Source organism: Dipodomys merriami, unplaced genomic scaffold (genome assembly GCF_024711535.1).
Source record: "Dipodomys merriami isolate MVZ:Mamm:240054 unplaced genomic scaffold, mDipMer1.0.p SCAF_36, whole genome shotgun sequence".
Lineage (NCBI taxonomy): Eukaryota > Metazoa > Chordata > Mammalia > Rodentia > Heteromyidae > Dipodomys > Dipodomys merriami.
The window spans coordinates 5,399,706-5,421,012 of record NW_027205159.1 but is presented as its reverse complement, the minus strand read 5'-3'; positions in this window follow the sequence as shown (position 1 = coordinate 5,421,012).

Genomic DNA, 21,307 nt, shown 5'->3' with positions numbered 1-21,307 from the left:
AGTTAGTCAGGAGGGTGAGATCTTCACATTGTGTCAGTCTTGAGTGAAAAATTTAAATGATAGAGCCTAACCCCACAGTTGAAGACATATCTGATTCACTCATGTCAGGTTACCAGTGACTTCTGCTTGAAGTTAAAATAAATAAATAACTAAATAAAATCCTCAAATATAAACTTCAAACAAACAAAAACCCAATTAATAATGAGTTGATTACTTAAAGAGAGGCTTCCAAGAAGAAGCAAAAAATGGCCAATAGACACATGAAGAGATGTTCAACATCTCTGGTCATAAAAGAAATGCAAATCACAACAACACTGAGATTCTACCTCACCCCTGTTACAATGTCCATTATCAAGAAAACTAATAATAACAGATGCTGGCAGGTTTGGGTCAAACAGGAATGTTACTACATTGTTGGGAATGTAACTTGTTCAGCCACTCTGGAAAGTATGTGGAGGTTCCTCAAAAGACTAAACATAGAGCTCCCCTATGACTCAACAGTACCACTGCTGGGCATTTGCCCAAATGATCCACAAACCAGCCCAAACTAAAAGTGCCACCACAGCTATGTTTATTGCACATTATTATTTTTTTTAACCATACCTAAGATCTGAAACCAACCCGGATGCCCCTCAGTAATGAATGGATCAAGAAAATGGGGGTATACATACAAAATGAAATTCTATGCTTCCATCAGAAAGAATGATATTGCAGGAATAGAAAGTCTTTTTTTTTAGGAATAGAAAGTCTCGAGGAAAAAGTATATTAAATTTTGCATTTCTTTTATGGTAGAGAAGTTAAGCATTTCTTCATGTGTCTAGTGGCCATTCTTATTTCCTCTTCAGAGAAGTCTCTCTTTAAGTCTTTAGCCCACTTATTTATTGGGCAGTTGTTTCTTTGATGATTTGTTGTTGGGGAATTTAATTTTTTGAGTTCTAAGTATATTTTAGATACGAGACCCTTTTCCATTGTATGGCTAGTGAAGATCTTCTCCCAATCTGTGGACTTTCTATTGGTCTTGCTAGCTATGTCCTTTGCCATGCAGAAATTGCAGTTTCATGCAATCTCACTTGTCCAACCTCACCAAGTTAGAATGGCTGTAATCAAGAACTCTAATAACAACAAATGCTGGAAAGGATGTGGCCAAAATGGAACCCTACTGCATTGTTAGTGGAAGTATAAACTTGTTCAACCATTCTGGCAAGCAGTAAGGAGGTTCTTCAAAAGACTACATATAGATCTCCCCTGTAACTCAGCAATCCCACTTTTGGGCATTTGCCCAAACGATCACAAACAAGGCCATACTAAAGCTACCAGCACAACTATGTTTATTACAGCATATCCCTCAGTAGATGAATGGATCAAGAAAATGTGATATATACGTGTGTGTGTGTGTGTGTGTGTATAGGTTTGAATTCTATGCTTCCACCAGAAAGAATGACACTGCCCCATTTGTTAGGAGATGGAAAAACTTTAAAAAAAATTATATTAAGTGAAGTAAGTCAGACCCAAAGAAACATAAATCCTATGGTTTCCCTTATTTGCAATAACTAGTATATGTCTCAGATAATCTTTACAAACAAGCAGAAAAGGTCAAAAGCTATGTACAAATGACCTTATAAGAAGATGCTAAATGTAATGAACCCCAAGATATGTACACAAGAGGTTTTTTTGTTTGTTGCTGTTGTTTTTAATGTACTATGTGATATTTTTGTTTCTTTTGTATGTTCTTCCCCCTATGATGTATACCCTGTTGTCACTATATTTGATTCTGGGGACATTCATCTTGTATATACATTGTTCTAATTTGGTGAGGGTGGGGAGAAGTGTGGGAGGTGGGAAGGGAAAGGACAGTAGGGGCAAAGAAAGGAGGGGGTAACAATGCTCAATAGGAAATGTACTCATTACCTTAATCATGTATCTGTAATCCCTCTGTAAAGTATCTTTACAATAATTTTTTTAAAAAACTAAAGAAAAATATATTAGGCTAAGTAAGTCAGACAGAAAGAGTTTTTTAAAGTTATATACCATGCCATAAAAATGTAATTTATAAAACTTTGTAATTATGCTGCTATTACTTGTTGAAGCCAATGAATATTTACAGATTTGATTCACTGTTTCAGTTTATCAAATTTTATCCAAAAGTTAGTTAAGGAGAGTGGCGCTATTCACAGTATCATGTGGGAGAGAGGTTCCATTTGTCTGTCTCCAAAGCTAACGTTCTTGTGGTTTTCTTTGTATTTAGACAACCTGTATGCTTCTATATAACATGAGGCCACAGTTTTCCACTCAAACTCCAGAGGCTCTTCCTGTTAGAAACTTAAAGACATGGTACACATTTAAGAACAACAAGACAGGTGCACATGGCTCACACTTGTAATCCTAGCTACTCTGGAGGCTGAGATCCGAGGATCAAGATTCAAAACCAACCTGGGCAATAAAGTCCTCTCAAGATTCTTATCTACAATTAACTACTCAAAAAGCAGAAGTGGCACTGTGGCTCAAAGTGGTAGTGTACTAGCCTTGAACAAAAGAACTCAGAGACAGCATCCATGCCCCAAGTTCAAGCCTTACAATTGACAAAAAGAAAAAGAAAAAGGAACAACAGTAAAAGCAGTTCTTTCTTATCAGAAATTTGAGGAAATACTTGTTGACTATGTTTGATTGCATTTAATAGAATACTTGTGGACAATATCGAGATCTGACATAAAGGAGGCTCAAGAAATGAAAAGGAAGTGAGTAGAGGGACTTCAGATTAAAGGTATACTGGCTAATAGCAGTATTGAACCAGGGTATCCTGCCTGATACTGTGACATCAATTTTTGCAAAAAGATAAGTTTCATTGTAAGTTGACCAATGAGGAAACAGTTGGAAGCTCAAATTGGTCTTGTCATTTGGCCAACAGGGAAGTAAGATCAGGTGAACTGGAGGCTTAGCAGAGTCTTAGTGAAATTGTATACATCTGGGATTGTTACTCAGGGTGGAACAAGTAGTTGATCTGTAATGAAGATATACCAGTTTCTCCATTATTTAGGTTCATCTTGCAGCTGTTAATAGCATCCCTGGCTTCCAGTCAAGGTTCAGAAGTCACTGCTGATCTTTTGAAGTTCTTTTCTTCTGAAACTTTACTTTGGGTTTTAAAGGTTATTTTAGTTGAGAATCTAGGATTTTGTACCTGTATCCTGAAAGTCAGTTTGAACAGTTGAACAGAGAAGTTATGATTTCTCGCCCTGATTCCAATAGTGTAGATTGTATGAAAGAACCCTGAAACATTGCTGACATCATTCAAAAAGTTGGCAACATTAAAGGGAATTGGGATCATTTGCCCACCAGGATTAGGAGTGGATGGCTTAAAGCTCAAGCTTTATACAGATTCAACTATAACTTAGTCATGTAGAAACTAAGTAAATATTAGCTTCTAATGGATCTGACTGTTGGTGTTCCAGGGTAAAGTCATGACACCAACAGATTTATGTACACAACACATAGTGGAGGCAGTGTAGGGTATAAGAAGTAGAGAATAATCTTATGTAAAGAACAAGAATAAGGTAAAGTGTGTAAAGAATTCTGTAAGTGTGGACATATGTATTTTAATGATCATTGTACTGTGAAAACAAAATCATCAATTTATTTAGTTCTAAGTTTAAGGATTAAAGAATTCTATAAGTGCGAACATATGTACTTTAATGATCTTTGTACTGTGTAAACAAAATCATAAATTTACTTAGTTCTAAGTTTAAGGATTTAAGCTACTATTGTGGAGTTTAAGATCTTTGTCAGTTGAAGGTCCCCAATATTTTATTTATAAAATTGCACCCAAGAATATTTGCCACTTACTAGTTTAGTGCTTATTTAGATCATTCATTGCTAGAAAAGTTTTTGGTGTTTTCTTTAAGAGGTATGAATTATTATGCATATTTGATTCAACTTTTTATATTTTTCAAAGAGGAAATGTGGTTCACACCTGTTTTATCTGATCAGTTTTCATACACACCATTTTTATTACTCATCTCATCATGAATCCCTGAATAATTAAGAGTTTGTATAAAACAAGTGAATATATCATTATATAAATCGATTTTTTCAAATATAAAGAGAATCAAATTTCTTGGATTTTATGTTTTTGTTTTTTCCTGGTTGAGGGGCTTGAACTTTGGGCCTGAGCATTGTACCTGAGCTTTTCAGCTCAAGGTGAGTGCTCTACCACTTGAGTCACAGCACCACATCTGGTTTTCTGGTGGTTTTATTGGAGATAAGTGACTCATGGACTTTCCTGACTGCTCTGGCTTTGAACTGTGATCCTCAGATCTCAGCCTCCTGACAAGCTAGGATTACAGATGTGAGCCACTGATGCCCAGCTAAATTTTTTTTTTGCCCACATTTATCAACTGTTTATTTCACCCTTTTAAGGATTTATTTATGAATGTCTGATTTTATGGTTTGATAATTTAGAAAATGAAAGTTTACTGATGGTCACAGGCAACAGTTTAAAGATGTTTGCAGTATGTCCTCAATCCCTATATCCTCATTTCCTACTTATTCAACCAAACAGATTTGGCTATGATGGGAAGTTGCAAATGTAATGAAAATGTTAAACAAGTTGACCTCAGAATTCAGAGATTATGCAGGTGCACCTGACTGGATCAAGCGAGAATCTGAAAGCATAAAATCTTCTCTGACTGGCAGGAGAGACAGACTTTCAGAGCATAAGGGGAATTCGGGCTTTGTAGAATCGAGAAACCTTCAGGGGCTAAGGAATGTACTCAGTTCATATCCAGAAGGAAATACAGATTGAAGTCTTATAGTTGCAAGGAATTGAATGGATTTAGCTGAAGACCATGATGAGCTTATTCATAGATCACTCAGACTCTCCAGACAGAGCCCAGTACTTTCACACTCAAAATTTGGCCTTGTGTCTCTGAACAGAAAACTCTGTTAAGCCTACCTCAGACTAATCTAAAGGACTGTGAGTTAATAGTGTTATCATGGGCTGGCAAGCCTTGAATATTTTTTATGCAGCAATGAAGAAATAAATTACTTTATTAAATGCCATCTATGCAATTATATATACAGCCACATGTCATATTATCTTCAAAGTTCTCCTGCTTGGTAAAGTACAAAGTATTTTGTCTTAATGACAAAGCACTAGAATTTCAGGGTAGAGTCTGGACAGTTGCTGAGATTTTCTAACTTCTATTTGAGTCCTTTTTCACTTAGACATTTTACTCTGGGTTACATGAAGATCCACATGATATTTATTACTGCTGTTTCTCATACTTTTTGCTTCATTGAAACATTTCCTGTCAAAGAAAGTCTAGGGAACATGTCAAGCCTATGCTTCCCAATAGTTTTTCATAACTAAAATAAATCATTTTTTGGTATGAAACTTGAATGTTGTCTCTAATTCAAAGTGACTCCAGCAGGACTCCATTTGTGGTGAATGGAACTAGAAGAATGTGGATAAACTAAAGCTTTCCTTAGATTTCCCTCTTCCATTCTGATCTTTCAATGCTGAAAAGATAGAAAAGAGGCCGTTCTTGATCTTAATTCTTTTCACACTGATGGTTTTTTATAATTCTTAGCTAATGGCAACTTTAAAGATATTAGTGATGGGTGGGTCATCTGGAGAGCTTGGCTGAGTGCTCCTGCAAAATTCCAATAGAAGAAATTGGTCAAGATGTTTATGTGCTCCCTGTTTGTGTCATCAGGATCTCCTCTCATTCATTTTTGTTGCGAGGGGGCATGGAGGGGGGTAGGCATGGCCTGTGTACAAGGGCTGTTTTCTAAGATGTAGTACCAGAAAGATGACTCCATTTCACCAGTAACTGTGCGATCATCCACAATCATCTACAACTGTGCATTATTTACAATGGACTCCTACAAGGCCATGAATAGCTAGCCATTATTTCTTGAAACCATCTATTCAGGGAGATTCTTTGGTTACTCTCACATTTTCTCCTTACCATAGACCCTACATTCCACACTCAGATAAGAACACTGACAGTTCTCAGTTCTTGTGAATACTCTCTTTCCCTCTTAGATAGATGAGGAAGTGTTAGCAATAGTAGGTATTGCTTCACCACTTGGCAAAGAAGACTCTGGTACCAACTATTGTTTACTTGTCTGAAAACATAGACCATACACTACTCTGTATTTTTGTTTGTTTTGTTTTTTGGTGTCAGTCTGTGATTTGAACGCAAGTCCTGTCTCTGCACTGGGTACACTATCTCTGAGTTTGGAGCTCTTTTGCTCAAGGCTAACACTTTTACCACTTAAGTGACAACCCCACGTCTGCTTTTCTTATTTCCTTTTTTTTCTGTAGTAGAAAACAGTTCATCTCTTTCTTTTATTTTTTTAAATTTTTTATTGTTTCCTTTTTTTTTTTTCTTTTCTGCAGTATAAGTGACTGGCATCTGGTTACTACTTAATTTAAATTGAGTTTTCCAACCCTCAACTCTAGCAAAAGAGAAAGTCCAAGTACTTTTTTACATTGTTCAGAAATGTTCAATTATGTTCCATTTTATGCCTTGATCAATATCACATCAGAAGCTGAACTAAATCATTTATTTTTTACGTATAATCTTTCCTTCCTTTTTTCCTTCCTTCCTTCCTTCCTTCCTTCCTTCCTTCCTTCCTTCCTTCCTTCCTTCCTTCCTTCATTCCTTCCTTCCTTTCTCTCTCTTTCTTTCTTTCTTTCTTACTTTCTTTCTTTCTCTCATACTAGAATTTGAAGTCAGGGTCTAATTTTTGCTAGGCTGGTGCTCTACCACTTGAGCCTGTATTTTTGTGAATTTTTTTTATGACAAGTTCTCTCCAATTTTTCTGAGTCTGATTTCCTCTTGAGTAGACAGAATTACAAGTGTGAGCAACAGTGTCTGAATGGCCAATAATTCTTTTTATTCCTATGAAAATTAATAAAATTATAACAGAAAAAGTACTGTGATCTTTGGTAATTCATTTTTTGTAGTTGCCATTGTTACTGTTTTTGTTTTCTTTTTCTTTTTAAAATTAAATCCATATATTTTTATTGTAAAGATACCGTACAGAGGGGTTACAGTGACATGAGCAAGGTAATGAATACATTTCTTATCAAGCATTGTTACCTCCTCCTTTGTTTTTCCCCTACCATCACTTCCCTCCCCACCTCCCCAACTCCTCCCTCCATAACACCCCCGAAAGTTGTAAAGTTCATTTTCAACACAGTGTCTTGAACATCTCATTGCTACAATGGGTCAACCTGTCTCCTTATTTCAGCATTTTGTTATTTCTCTTCCCCTTCCCAAGTTAGAAAAATGTATATATAAGATGCAGGGCACCAGAATCAAATACAATGAAAACAGGTTATACCATAGGTGAATAACATTCAAAAGAAACAAAATAATCATAGTACATTATAAGTACATTAAAAACAACAGCAAGAAAGATAAAACCTCTTGTGCCCCTATCTTGGGGTTCATTTTGCTTAGCATCATCTTATATGGTCATATGTACATAGCTTTTGACCTTTTCTACTTGTCCCAGACATATACTAGTTATTGCAAATAAGGGAAACCATGGGACTTACGTTTCTTTGGGCCTGGCTTACTTCACTTAGTATCAGTTTTTCCAAGTCTTTGCATTTGCTAACAAATGGGTCAGTGTCATTATTTCTGATGTAAGCATAGAGTTCATATATGTATATATATATATGTATATGTGTGTATGTGAGATATATATATATGTATATATATATATATATATATATATATATATATATATATAGAGAGAGAGAGAGAGAGAGAGAGAGAGAGAGAGAGAGAGAGAGAGAGAGACTTTTTTATCCATTCAACTACTAAGGGGCATCTGGGTTGATAAATGTAAGCAAATGTAAAGAGATAAAGAGATGGCCATAGTAGACTACTTCTGAAATGATTTTTGTCTTGTTGAAAAATTATGACCTGATAATATCATTAGACATTTTTAAGTTGGGGTAATAAATGATTTTCTGTAGCACAACAATCCTTAAGTTAACCATACATTTAGAAATGGTTGCATTCTTTTCAAAAGTGATAGAGTTGTAGGATGCTGGCAAAGGAGGGAGATCAGGGAGAATTCTGTAGGTTTTCTACCAAGCAGTACTAGGTTACTTGTAAGATACAAAACCAACAGTCTACAAGAAGTGCCTTTCAAGCTGAAATCCAGTTTCCACTGCGGCCGTTAGTATGTAAGGGGGAAAGGGCAAGATTGAAGACACAATTTGAGATGCCCTAAGGGAAAGAACCATTGTGGAGGTAGTGGAGATAGTGGAGCTGTCCAGGAAGTATATCATTGTTTCATTTCATTTACGAAGTTCTATACTGAATGGTGGGCATTGGGTTATATTGAACAGGATAGATAAAACATGGCTGCAATCCATTGTCCTAACAGATTTATTTACAGGGATCCAGCAGAGGGGAAAAGATTTAATGACAAGATATAAATGAGATATAAATAAATATAAATCAAGTGTGGATATTCTATGATGGACTGAACATTGCATTTAGCTCTCAAGGAAAACATAATATGCTGTATGTAGATTGTATCCTTTTGGAAGAATGCTATTGCTTCAAGCCCAAGCCTGACCATGGAGTTTCTCATCCCACTATGATCTTTCCCATTGCAATTAAGGAACAGTCTCAATTCCTACCTCCTGGGATAGCAAAAGTGGAGTTGTTAAGAGTTACTACTCTCTTGACTTGGGCATGGTGATTCACACCTGTAATTCCAGCCCTCAGGCACACCCATCACCTTCCCCCATCATGAATACCAGATGTCAGACCCTACCATCCACCATGTGGCCAATGAAATAGTGAGAAGTTAAGGAGTTTGAAGTATGGTCATCTCATAAAGGCTTTCCCTCCCTCCCTCTTTAGTGAAATAAAAGGTGGGCTAGAGATCACACCACAGGGGGCCTGAGTTTGATCCTATCCCTTTCTCTCACACATAACTTCCACTTTGCACATTCTGTCTGTCATGGAATAACCTAGCAGAAAGGTCCCTGCCATCTGTGAACCACTCCACCTTGGACTTCTCAGTCACCAGAGCAATAAGTAATCAATTCATTTTTTTGCAAGTTTCCAGTTGCTTGAATTGTAGTATAGCAAGACACAAGAGACCAAGAAGTATGTAGAGAGAGCTACTGGTTTTGATTTCCTGAGATTCAGATATACTCTTCCCTGATGCAGTACTTCTCAAAATGATGAATGGTGTCTGAAGCTAACCCTACTCAAACCAAGAAAGATCGTACTGTACTTCCAGGCAGTTATTGGGACAAGCATTCTCAAAACATTGTGTGGCATTTGACAAATAAGATGGTGCTATCATTTGGACTGGAATGGCATCCAATGTCCAAGCCTTTAATTTTGGCAAGGTTTGCTGAGATCCAACTATACTCTTCTCATTAATTTATGAATTAGCTCTGATTTTTAAAGACAGATAAAATAACTTCATTTTTAAAAATGCTGAATGAAGCAGCTAGTACTTTTTAATTAATGAAACTGGACTCTGAATTTCTTTTGGAAATAGTGCAGGTAATACACTGAGAAATTATTCATTGCACAACTACTGAAATATGGCAATTGAGAGAAGACTTTTAAAAGATATCTGCTAATAAAATATAAACACATGAACCAACTGAGTATATGTAACCACAATCCTCACAAAAAAATGAAATAATATGATCAAAATGGTAGATGTCTATTGGCATCAGTTCTAGTTTCAAAGTAAGTATTTTGAATACTTCGTTCTTAGTACTTAGTAATTACTGTGAGTACTAAGAGTAGAGTGAAGAAAACGAGATAAGCAGGATTGGCCCCTCACTATCAAACCATCAAAGGGCTTTGGGCCTGGAGAAATAAGCACCAAGATAGGTCCAACAAGACCGCTATAAGAGAACCAGCCAAATTGCTCTAGCAGAAGCAGTACATTGGATGAAGTCTATAGGTGACTCAAGTCCTCCTTTGATACTTTTTCATGCCTTCTTGAACCCTCCTTCCCCATTAATCTTCAGAACACCCATTCACTGATTTGTGTGATCATTCAAGTAACATTGATTAAGCTCTTTCTCAGTAATAGTCCCCACAGCTACCAACACACTGGAGCCATCAATCAATACCTAACTCCACTATCAGTGGGCTAGTTTAGACAAACCTATCAGGAATCCCAGCTTGACAATCAGCAGTGCTCACTCTGGTTTAATAATCAGTGGATCTGGGCTTGATTGAAAAGTGGTGGCTCTGTCAGGACACTCAGGAAAGAATCCATTACATGGGTAAAAAAAATGTTGGGACACATTAAGAGAAACCTGACAGCAAGGATCCAAAGCAAAGGAGAAAGAGAATTTTTTTCCTAGACCCTTATTTTATATTGTAGTAAGATATATTTGTGTTCTTAGAACTGGAGAAGGGGTTCATAATAGGAAGAATGTATTTAAACCTTAATGAGAAATACTGATGGAAGATACTGTCTAAGTCCATTTACGTTGTTTTAACAAAACATCAGGAACTGAGTAGCTTCTAAACACCATTAGTTTTGTTTTGTTTTTTAAATTAATTCATTTTTTAATTTATTTGTGCTGGTTTTTCTGCAGCTTGAACTCAGAGCCTGGACACTGTCCCTGAGCTTTTGTGCTTAAGGCTAGCACTCTATTACTTGAGTCTTGGTTCCCCTTCTAGGTGGTTAACTGGAAATAAGAGTCACATGAACTTTCCTGTCTGGGCTAGCTCTTTATTGTGATCCTCAGATCTCAGCCTCCTGAGCAGCTAGGATTGTAGGCATGAGCCACCAGTGCCTTCCTCAAGAGTTTATTTTTTCCACTTTTGAAGGGTAAATGGTCAGTGATTAAAATGTCAGAGTATATAGTGCCTGCTTTCTGGATAATTGATACTTTTTGTTGTGTCTTTATATTGTATAATCAGGCCCAATGAGATTTGAATTACTTTTTTTTAGTGTTGGGGATTAAACCCAGTTTTACATTTGTTGGGAGTTATTTCTACCTCTTGAGCCCAATTTCTAGCCCTTTTGTTTGTGTTTTGATTTTGAGACAGTATCTCACTACTGGCCTTGGCCTTTCAATCCTCCTGGCTCTGTTAAGAGCTTGAGTTGGGATTACAGGCATGTATCACTATGCTCAGCTTCTATTAAGACATTTTTTTATTATTAAGAAATGGCAATAATCCCAATCACAAGTCCTCATTCTAATGACCTAAGAAGCTCACAAAGCCATTACTTCCTAAGATCATGATCTTGGAATTTGGGCTTTAAATATGAGTCTGAGGGAGGACAGATACTCAGACCATAGTAAACATGAATGAAGGAGGAAGTTAAAGTCAAATGTGAGCATCTTTAATATGCCATAAGCATTGGATCATAGAATTCTAGTTGAAGCTTTACCTTTCTATACCACATATGATTTAATGTCTTTAGACCATTGTTAGAATCTGCTTCACAGGCTTATTGTAACAATGAGAAATGGTATTTGACAAGTACAACTCATCTTTTTGAAGACAATCAAGAATAAAACACTGATAAAGGAGTCTCCTTTACCTATAGGAATTTACTTATGTACTTAGGGGGAGTAACAAAAATGAATATGGTAATCTTTGATTTATTATTTGAATAGAAGTATGAATAAATAAGTGAACCCTTAATACAATAATCTTGTCTTACTTATCTCTACAGCGTTCCAACAAAATCTTCCTTCTGTTATTGATCCTGTAAAGATTTCTTTTTGTAAAAGATTTCTTAATTGGATTCTTCAATCAAACACTGATTTCTTAGCAAATTTATCACTCATATGAACAAAACATAGGTATTTAAGGTGCTAAATTTGAAATAATTGTATATTTGAAATGCATTAGTTAAGGGATTATAAAAATTTTGTTGAACAGAGGGAGGACGATTTGCTTATCAATACAGGATTTACAGCTTGTATTGCTTAGTAATCTCCTGGATCAAGGGGTATCTGGGGTTATCCCAAAATGGAACTACTCAGTCTACAAAGAAATAAGAGAACATTTCTTTTTCATTTTGTAGCCATTGCAATAAGAAGTTCAAAACTTTGTAGGAATAACTTCAGAAGGAAAGGTAAGCTTAATGACAATATAAGCAAAGTGCAATAAATACTTGTGACAGCTAGTTGTATTTTCTCTGACATCTTTTGGGTTCAGCTATAAAAAGTCATCATAAAGATAGCTTTCAACTTCACAGCAAATAAAGTTACATTTGATGCACTTCAGTTACTAATAGATGAGTTTAGAAGTTTTGTTTTCTTGTCGATATGTTTATTATATGTCAGTTTTCAATTACTTTGTTGTTTTAAGGATGACATTATTAAAGAAAGCATACTGTATTCAAGAAAATCTTCACACTAGATATAATTTTTTATACTGTCTTATAGTATAATAAATCACTTTGAACTATCCACAATGCAAGTAATAACACTGCTAAATCCATTGTCTTTTTATTAACATTTGTTGTCAAAGTAGTAAATAATGAGTTTTATCTCAGGAGATATTCCTGGGTTGCATACAGTAAAAGCTTTTCACAGAGATGTATGCCTACACTAGCAAAGACTTCCCACATGCAGAAAAGTTAATTAAGCCAAGTCTTTATATTTCATAACAATTGAAAGAAAGGGCTCCAATTAAATAAACAGATAATTATCATAATTTTAAAACATGTCTATTTGCTTTATTTATTCATGTGTCTTTCTGTCAACATTAGCCAGGTATTACATGCTACAGGACATAATGTTTTATATTAGCCTTTTCAAGGAAGCTTAGAAAGAAGCATCATCCATTAATTGAACTCTATTTACATTTTCTGAGAATCAAGAGAGCTGGGTTCCCAGAAACTTACTCTTTAAACTGCATATTTATAAACACTGTGCATGTTGGCTCTGTGTTCAGGAGAAAAGAGAAAGCTGGGTGAATAGACCGACATACTCATAACTGCTGGCTTCCTGGTAGGTTTGAAATGATTGGGACCGAAAGGGTAATTAGGAATATTACATCTTCATATCTTCATAAGGCATATTTTAGCTACTATATTCAAATAGTACTTTTATAGTGGGAAAAACATACTTTTAACTCTTGGCTTCCTCAGCTACGTGGGAAATGTCTGGAACGCAAAGGGTAATTATGAATGTTACTTTTATACATCTTCATAAGGCATACTTTAGTATATTCAAATAGTACTTTTATACTGGGAAGAAGTAAATGGCACTTATTAAGTATGGTCTTTCAGATGTAGTTAAAAATGAACATCTGGGCCAACAATTAGTGGCTCATGAGTATAATCCTAGGTATTCAGGAGGCTGAGATCTAAGGACTGTAATTTGAAGCCAGCTTAGGCAGAAAAGTCTATGAGACTCTTATCTCCAATTTGCTACCCAAAAAGTCAAAAGTAAAGGTACAGTTGAAGTTGTAGAGTACTAGCTTTGTGCAAAAAGTGCAGGAATAGTACCTAGGCCCTGAGATCAATCTCAGGAGCAGCCTCCAAAATAAATAAACACATAAATATATAAATATATAAATAAATATTATTATTATAAGTCAATGTTCATAATATACGAGTTAAAATTATATAATGCAAAAAAAGCCTATAGTACATTCTACAGTATGGAGTCTGTGAGATCCCAGTTTTATCATATGACAGAATTCATTTTTGTATCCTTCCATAAGACAAGAAGAAAGTCAGCAACTTGCTATGCTGACATTGCAGCAAACATGATTTTAATTAGCTCACCTAGAGGACACGTTGAGGAAAAAGTGACACTTCATTGAGGAATATATTATTAAAAGCAACCCACCTTGACCTGCCATTTATCAGGGTGCAATCTGAAAACTGCCGGACTGACTGAAGCCTCTTCCCTGTCCTTTAACCCAGGGGCTATGCCTCTTTTGCACAAACATGTATTTGGGCACTTTCTTAGTGCCTTAATATCTGAATACCAAGTGTCATTATATTATCCCCTCAGAGAAGAAAGCATCAGTCTCTAATGAAATTAAAGCTATATCAGACATTTCCCTAGGAAACATGGGTAGTCACTAGTTAGAAAGGTAGCTCATACTGAATTAGTGGTAGATCACATAAAATAATGTTTATTCTGTTTTAAACTACTACTTTTGGAAAATCATTGATCTGTCTTACCTTTATCAATTTACCCTATTCTACACCAGTAGTGATAATAATAGATTATTATTTTGAACTTCCACAAAGGTTCTCTCCCAATTTATTTAATACCTACATTAGCTTTATGAGATCCATTCCAGAAACCCTGGAAAATATGTCTGGTGCTTTTTTACCTCCTTGGTCTTGCATACAAAGGCTAACACTGTGTTTAAATATGTCATTCTGACTAGCTCTTTCAAACCATGAGCATCATGAGATACACCCCAAATTATTTCTCTTTACAAGGTGTCCCAGAAGATATATATATATATATATATTTATATATATATATATACATACATACATACATACATACATACACATATATATGAGTGTCTCTTCTAGCCTTATGATTTGGTACACATAATAATGATAACAGTCATGGTATTATAATTATTTAAACATCTCTATTTTCTATAAAATACATGCAGCCTCTACCTTTGCTGGCATAAGCTCAAACCTATTTGACCTTTCAAATGTTTGTTAAATTAATATATGTATGAATTAGTGAATGTCAGATAGGCAAAAAGAAACCAGTCATATGCAATCATGGCAAGCATCTTTCTTGTAATGTTGTTTATATTGTCATAATGTTTGAGACAATAAATGTATGATAATGCACCAGGGTTTGTGCAGCTTCATTAATAATAAACATAGCCAAATTTGTGGTTTGCTGAATGCCTGACTGGCTAGATAACCTAAAAATTGCCATTAGTAATCACAGGGCATGTGACAACAAGAGCTTGAAACCCTATTGCAATTCCATTAAAATAGGAGAGGCTAATGTTTGAATAACTAAAATAGGAATGAGATTATGTTCAACAGTAACTTCTTAAGAATTATTACAAGTTAATTTACAAAGCACTGCTAGGAAACAACTGAATCTTTTTCACTTTCTAATTTCCCTGAAATAAACCAGTGCTTTAGTGAAATATGAGTAGGGCTTCCAGTCCACCTTCATGCAACTTCAAGTCAATTGACAACTTCTTTTAAAATGTCTTTCCATTTCATAGCTGGTAACATTGTCCTGAATGACAATATTGTTAGAGACAATGAAATTTTAGTTATGAAATCAATCAATATAATAAACACAGGTTGATGATTTTGTCTACATGGGCCTTAAAAAGTCACCAATGAAAAATTCAAAGAGAGAAGGGATGCTAATGGAACAATTGATCATTAGCAAGTGCATATTATTCCATTTATTGATTAATTCAACACATGTTTTTGAAATTATGTTCTGCCCAGTACTGGACACAGAGAATGATTAAGACAGTATTGGAAAGCTCTTACTATGTGTAGGAATTGTCACCCAATGCAGTGTAACAAACCACTATTGAAATGAGTCGTTCAATATAGCGGCTGCTTAATATTCTACTAAGTCCTTGAGTCACTTAATTGGGGTCATTCATTCTGTTGTGAAAACATGGCTAATCTTGAGGCTCATTTATGGGAAATGGAGGAAATGAGACTAGATATATACTCAGTTAACTGTATCCACAGAAAAGTAGTGGTGGTGGTAAGATCTAAGTCATTTTCTGAGTGCAGATGACCATATCTACAACAGCACAGAGGCAAGACTGAGCGATCTTGAGGTTATATTATGAGAAGCTGATCAGTATAGCAACTGCTGACATGAGAGATATCCTTCACAACACTAGCTAGTACAGGGTAAAAGTTTTATAAGGATGAAGCCAGAGCTTCAGGAATGAAGCTTGAACACATTTACAGGGCAATTTTCTTCATAGGAGAAGATGAGCCAGGCACTGGTGGGTCATGCCGATAGAATCCTTGCTACCCAGGAGGTTGAGATCTGAGGGTCATGGTTCAAAGCCAGCACAGGTAGAAAAGTCCGTGAGACTCTTATCTCCAATAAACTACCAGAAAACTGGAAATGGAGCCATGGCCCGCTCAGGGACAGTGCCCTGAGTTCAAGATACAACAGGTGCGTGAGTGCGAGAGAGCAAGGTGTGGAGGGGAGAGAGAGAGAGAGATGATGATGGTGAGCTCTTGGAAAAATCCAGTAGTAAGAGCTGTAAAAGTGTTGAAGAGACATTTAGGAACTCATGTTGAACTTTACTCACATCAGTTTCAAAGCCTTTAGAGAGCACCAAGTAAAAATTTTTGACCTGCGTAAGATGTAGAAATGTCAAGATACATTGTACTCAGAAACTGGTTTGTTGAATTGCAACACCTTTATATAAGTGCATTCTACATTTAAAAAGTATGTAGCAGTACTTCCAGGACTTTCCGCTTTGAAGAGACTTAAGCCGTTGGTATGGTAATTTGATGTGTTAACCAGTCCATTGTCGTCTATAGGTTTGTTGCTTCAAGATCTACCTTACCTGCTTAGGTTAGACTCTCTTTGTTATGGACATCACAGTACACCTGGGTCACCTTGTCTTGGCCTCCTGCCTCTCTTATTGCTCCTGCCCTGAATGCTTTCTCCAGAAGGGTTTTCCTGCACACATGCTGTTCAAACCCAAGCCAACCATACCCCAACCACCTCTATCAAGCTAATGCACTCTTTAAAAATAATTTTATTGTCAAGGTGATATATAGAGGGATTACAGTTATATAATAAGGTAGTGAGTACCTTGTTGAGCTTGTTACTCCCTCCCTCATTTTTCTCCCACTTACTGTCCTCCAATCCCCCCACCCAATTGTACAGTTCATTTCCAACATACTCTTGTGAGTATCGTTGTTGCATTAGTTCACCCTTTGTTTTTGGTCTCACCATTTTGTCGTTCCCTTCCCTTCCCTAATTCAGATGAATGTATATTCAATACCCAGGGTACCACCAAACTAAAATACAATGACAATAGGGGACAAACCATGTTGTTTTTGATGAGTTTATGTACTCTTAACAGATTATCAACCTCCTCTAATGGCCAGGCCTTAGGTACTAGCCAATAAGAGGCAGTCCCTACCTGAAAGCTTTGTGAAATCATAATCTGTTTTCAGTGGTACCTGTCTTCTGATATGCTGTTCATACTATGCCTCCAATTGTCCTCTAATACACATGTTTTAAAACCTAAAACACACTACATGAAATAATTTAAGGAAAATTTGCATAAACTCATTTATTTTTAAAGCTAGAACAATGTAAGCTCATTAAAAGGCTTATTGGTAACAGAAAATGGAAAGGAAGGTAAAAAATAATTAATATGTGAGACAAGGCCTCAAAATAAGTCAGTGAAAAATAATGAAAGGTAAATTCACCTTGGGCAGGGGAGAGATTTTCCTTACAAATCAAGAGCATTTAGAACTTTGAGTAGATAGGTTATTTCGGTTAATTCAGGTCTCCTAACTCCCAGTGTTTGTGAAAGCAAAGGCATCTGGTGAACTGTGGGTAGGGCTAAGGAAACTCAGAATTCTGTACGGTGATGGGAAACTCAATGGGCAGTTCCTCATGCTTGTTGGGTAAGACAGAGGACCCTGGGAAGAGTGGTAGAATTCATACACAGTTTGGTACACACCAGGGTTTCTATGGGCCTAAGCTCTCTGAAAACCTCTTTGTAAAGCTGATCAATGGCATTGATGCCTAGCTCATTGACAAGTAGGTATTATTTTATCCATAGGGGTCATTAAAATAAAATAAATAGGTATGAAATCTCATTTTACCAGTGGTAGATAAGGTTCCAAGGTGAGCATATAAGAATTACTATTCAGGACCCTAGCATCTATTTTTACAGAAGCATTCTTCATGCATGTGTGGACCATATGAATTAAAAAGTAATGTATTAGGAGCCAGGTGCTCATGGCTCATGCCAAGAAATCCTAGCAACTCAGGAGCCTGAAATCTGGAGGATCATTGTTTCAAAGCCAGCCCAGCTAGAAAAAGTGTTTAAGACTCCATCTCTAAATGACCAGCAAAAACGTAGGCTGAAACTCTGGCCTAAGTGCTGGACTTCTAGTTGACCTAGCAAGATAAGTGAGAAAGAGGCCCTGGGTTCAAGCCTAAGATCTGACCTCCCAAAGTAAGTGGCCTCCTTGAAACTCTCCTGATTTAGCTGCTACTTCTCTGCAGAACTCATTGGTTTCTTAATATCTTCCTTTGCTTTCATAGAAGTTGATGGTTTCCTTGTCTGACTTTTCCTCAAACTACTTTAAATCTTGCTATTCCTTAGATTTATCTGCCAGCTTTGCTACAATATCGTCTCTCTACCTGTTCGCTTGGGAATTAATCTCTCCTCTGGACTTCTGGGTAGCTCTGCTTCCACTTGTAGTGAAGTGACATGTGTTGTACTATAATTTTATAGTTTCTAGTTCCTTAACCTGGTATATAGGTTTAAGGTAAAGAATCAGGGGACTATAGTTTACTGAAGTCATGAACTGTGAGCTATTAGGAAGTTCTTTCAGATTTCTGCTTTTCATGGTTGTTTATCATGTGTTATTGTTTGTCCTGTCCTACTACATGCAGAACACAGTGTGTCCTGCTCCGGGACATTGTACAAAAGGATATTGTGTAGCAAGGGTCATGCGATGTGTTGCTAAAATTATGTTCTCATGATAATAATTTTGTTTAATAATCAATTATATTGAAGTATAATTGATGTGCTGCATAAATTTACAGTGTGTGATTTGAAGACTGAAATAAAAGCGAATGTTGTAAGAGCATGGCCTCATAGATACAAAATCTTCTATCACTTCCAAAAGGTTTCCTATCCCCAGTCCAGGAAGCTATTGATTTTCTTTTTGATACTGTAAATTGGTTCACATCTTTTGCAATTTCATGCAAATGGAATTATTCTGCATATGTTCTTTTCTGTCTTGCTTATTTTATTCACATAATAATTTTGAAATATATCTTTGTTTTTGTGTGGAACAGTTTTTCTTTCCTATTTATCTCTGAGCAGCATTCTTTCCCAGAAACATGCCTAAATTTATTCATTCAGCTTATTCATTCCTCTGGTATTGGCCTTTAGATTATTTCCTTCTTTTGTCTATGGTGAATGACATTGTACAGAACATTTGTATATTAGAATTTAAGTGAATATATATTTGTATATATTTTGATAAATATCTAGAGATAAAATGGCTGGATAATACATTGGTGTAGATTTTATTTAAATTTCTCAAACACTTGCCAACAGTTCTCCAAAGTAGTTGTCCATAACTTAATAGAAGCTTGGTATTTGGGTATATTTTAGCCATGCTAGATGATATGTAGAGATCTCTCATTGTAGTTTCAATGTGATTAATTCCTGATAATGTTTCACGTGATCAGCAAGTATGTGTATATTTTCTTATGTGTAACCTTTCATTTTATTATAGGTTACCTTTAACCATTTATTATTGAGTTGTAAGATACATTACTCTGCATATAATTTTGTAATCTGATATATTTTTTGTTGTAAATATTTTCACCCAAACCATAGTTTGCCTTTTATTTTGTGCCAGTCCCGGGGCTTAAACTCAGGGCATAGATGGTGTCGGTGAGCAGTTTTGCTCAGGACAAGCACTCTACCACTTGACCTAACATTTCCACTTCTGACTTTTTAGTGGTTAATTGAAGATAAGTGTCTCATAGACTTTTCTTGCCCAGCTGGCTTTGAACCACGTTCATCAAATCTTAGTCTCCTGAGTAGCTAAGATCACAGGCATGAGCCACCAATGCCTGGCTCCATAGTTTGTCTTTTTTAATTAATTTATTTATTTTTGTTGTTGTTATTGGTTGTGGGCCTTGAACTCTGGGCTTGTGCACTGTCCCTCAGCTCTTCAGCTCAAGACTAGCACTCTACCACTTGAGCCATACTGCCACTTCCAGCTTTTTGTGCTTTATGTGGTGCTGAGGAATCAAACCCAGGGCCTTATGCATGCAAGGGAAGCACTCTACCACTGAGCCACCTTCCCAGCCCTCATAGTTTGCCTTTTAATTGTGTCTATTGAAGAGCAAACATTTTAAATTTGTATAAAACTAAAGTTATCCATTGTTGTTTATACATTTGGGGAGCTTAAGAAATCTTTTCATATTTTTAATTATGATTTCTCATCTTCTTTGTTTGATATATGTTTATATGATAACGAGAGGGGAACAGAAAGCACAGAAACAGTGAAACAAAGGGTGAACCAAGTCAGCAGTGATACTCATTAGACACTATGATAGAAATTAACTTTACAACTTCGGGAGCAGGGGTGTAGGGAGTGGAAAACTGGGAGAAAATGAAGGAAGGAATGACACTGTTCAAAAAAATATGAAGTCATTACCTGACTTATGTGACTGTCAGCCCTCTGCACATCACCTTTACAATAATTTTTTAAAAATTTCCTCATTTCTCTTTTATGTAAGCATCACATTTGAAACTGTATAGCTATTGTCCAACTTGAGTTAATCCTAGGTAGGGGTCATGGTTTTTTTCGTATATGAATATTTGTTTGTTGCAATGCCAGTTGCTAAGAAGACTGTCCTTTCCCCAATGAATTGTCCTGTCGCCTTTGTCAAAAAAGTGACTGTCAAAAAGCTAATTGACCATATATGAGAGTATCTATTTCTGAAATCCCTATTCTCTTTCATTAATCTATGTGTCTATTTTAATGTGCAAATCACACTGTCTCAGCAATAACCTTACTTTGTAATTGTAGAAATAGTTTATAATTCCTGCAAATTTATTTTAACGATTTGCATATTATTAATCATTCACATTACCATATAATATTTTAGAGTAAGGTTGTCATTTTCTGTAACACTCATAATGATAATTTGAATGCTATAGGCTTGAATCAATTGATGAATTTGGGGACAAAGAAATTTGACAATGCTTCTATTGAGTCACACAATTGTATCAACCTATGAATCAAACATGGTTTATTTTATATTAAGCTATGTCTTTTTACATATCTCTCAGTAATGTTACAGAGTTTTAAGTAATGATACCTAGCACATCTTTTCTTAATTTATTCTACACTGTTTAACATTGTTCACAGACCTACCATTATAATTTTTTAGTTTAGTTTTTATAAATGTTATGTGTTAGAATATGAAAATGTAATTAATTTTTAATATTATCATTTTATTTTGCTTCTTTCCTCAATTGTATCTGTTGATGCTAGGGTTGAAAAATCCAACTTTTTATGTAAAAAACCCTAGGTTGATGCACCTTAATTTTTCCATTCA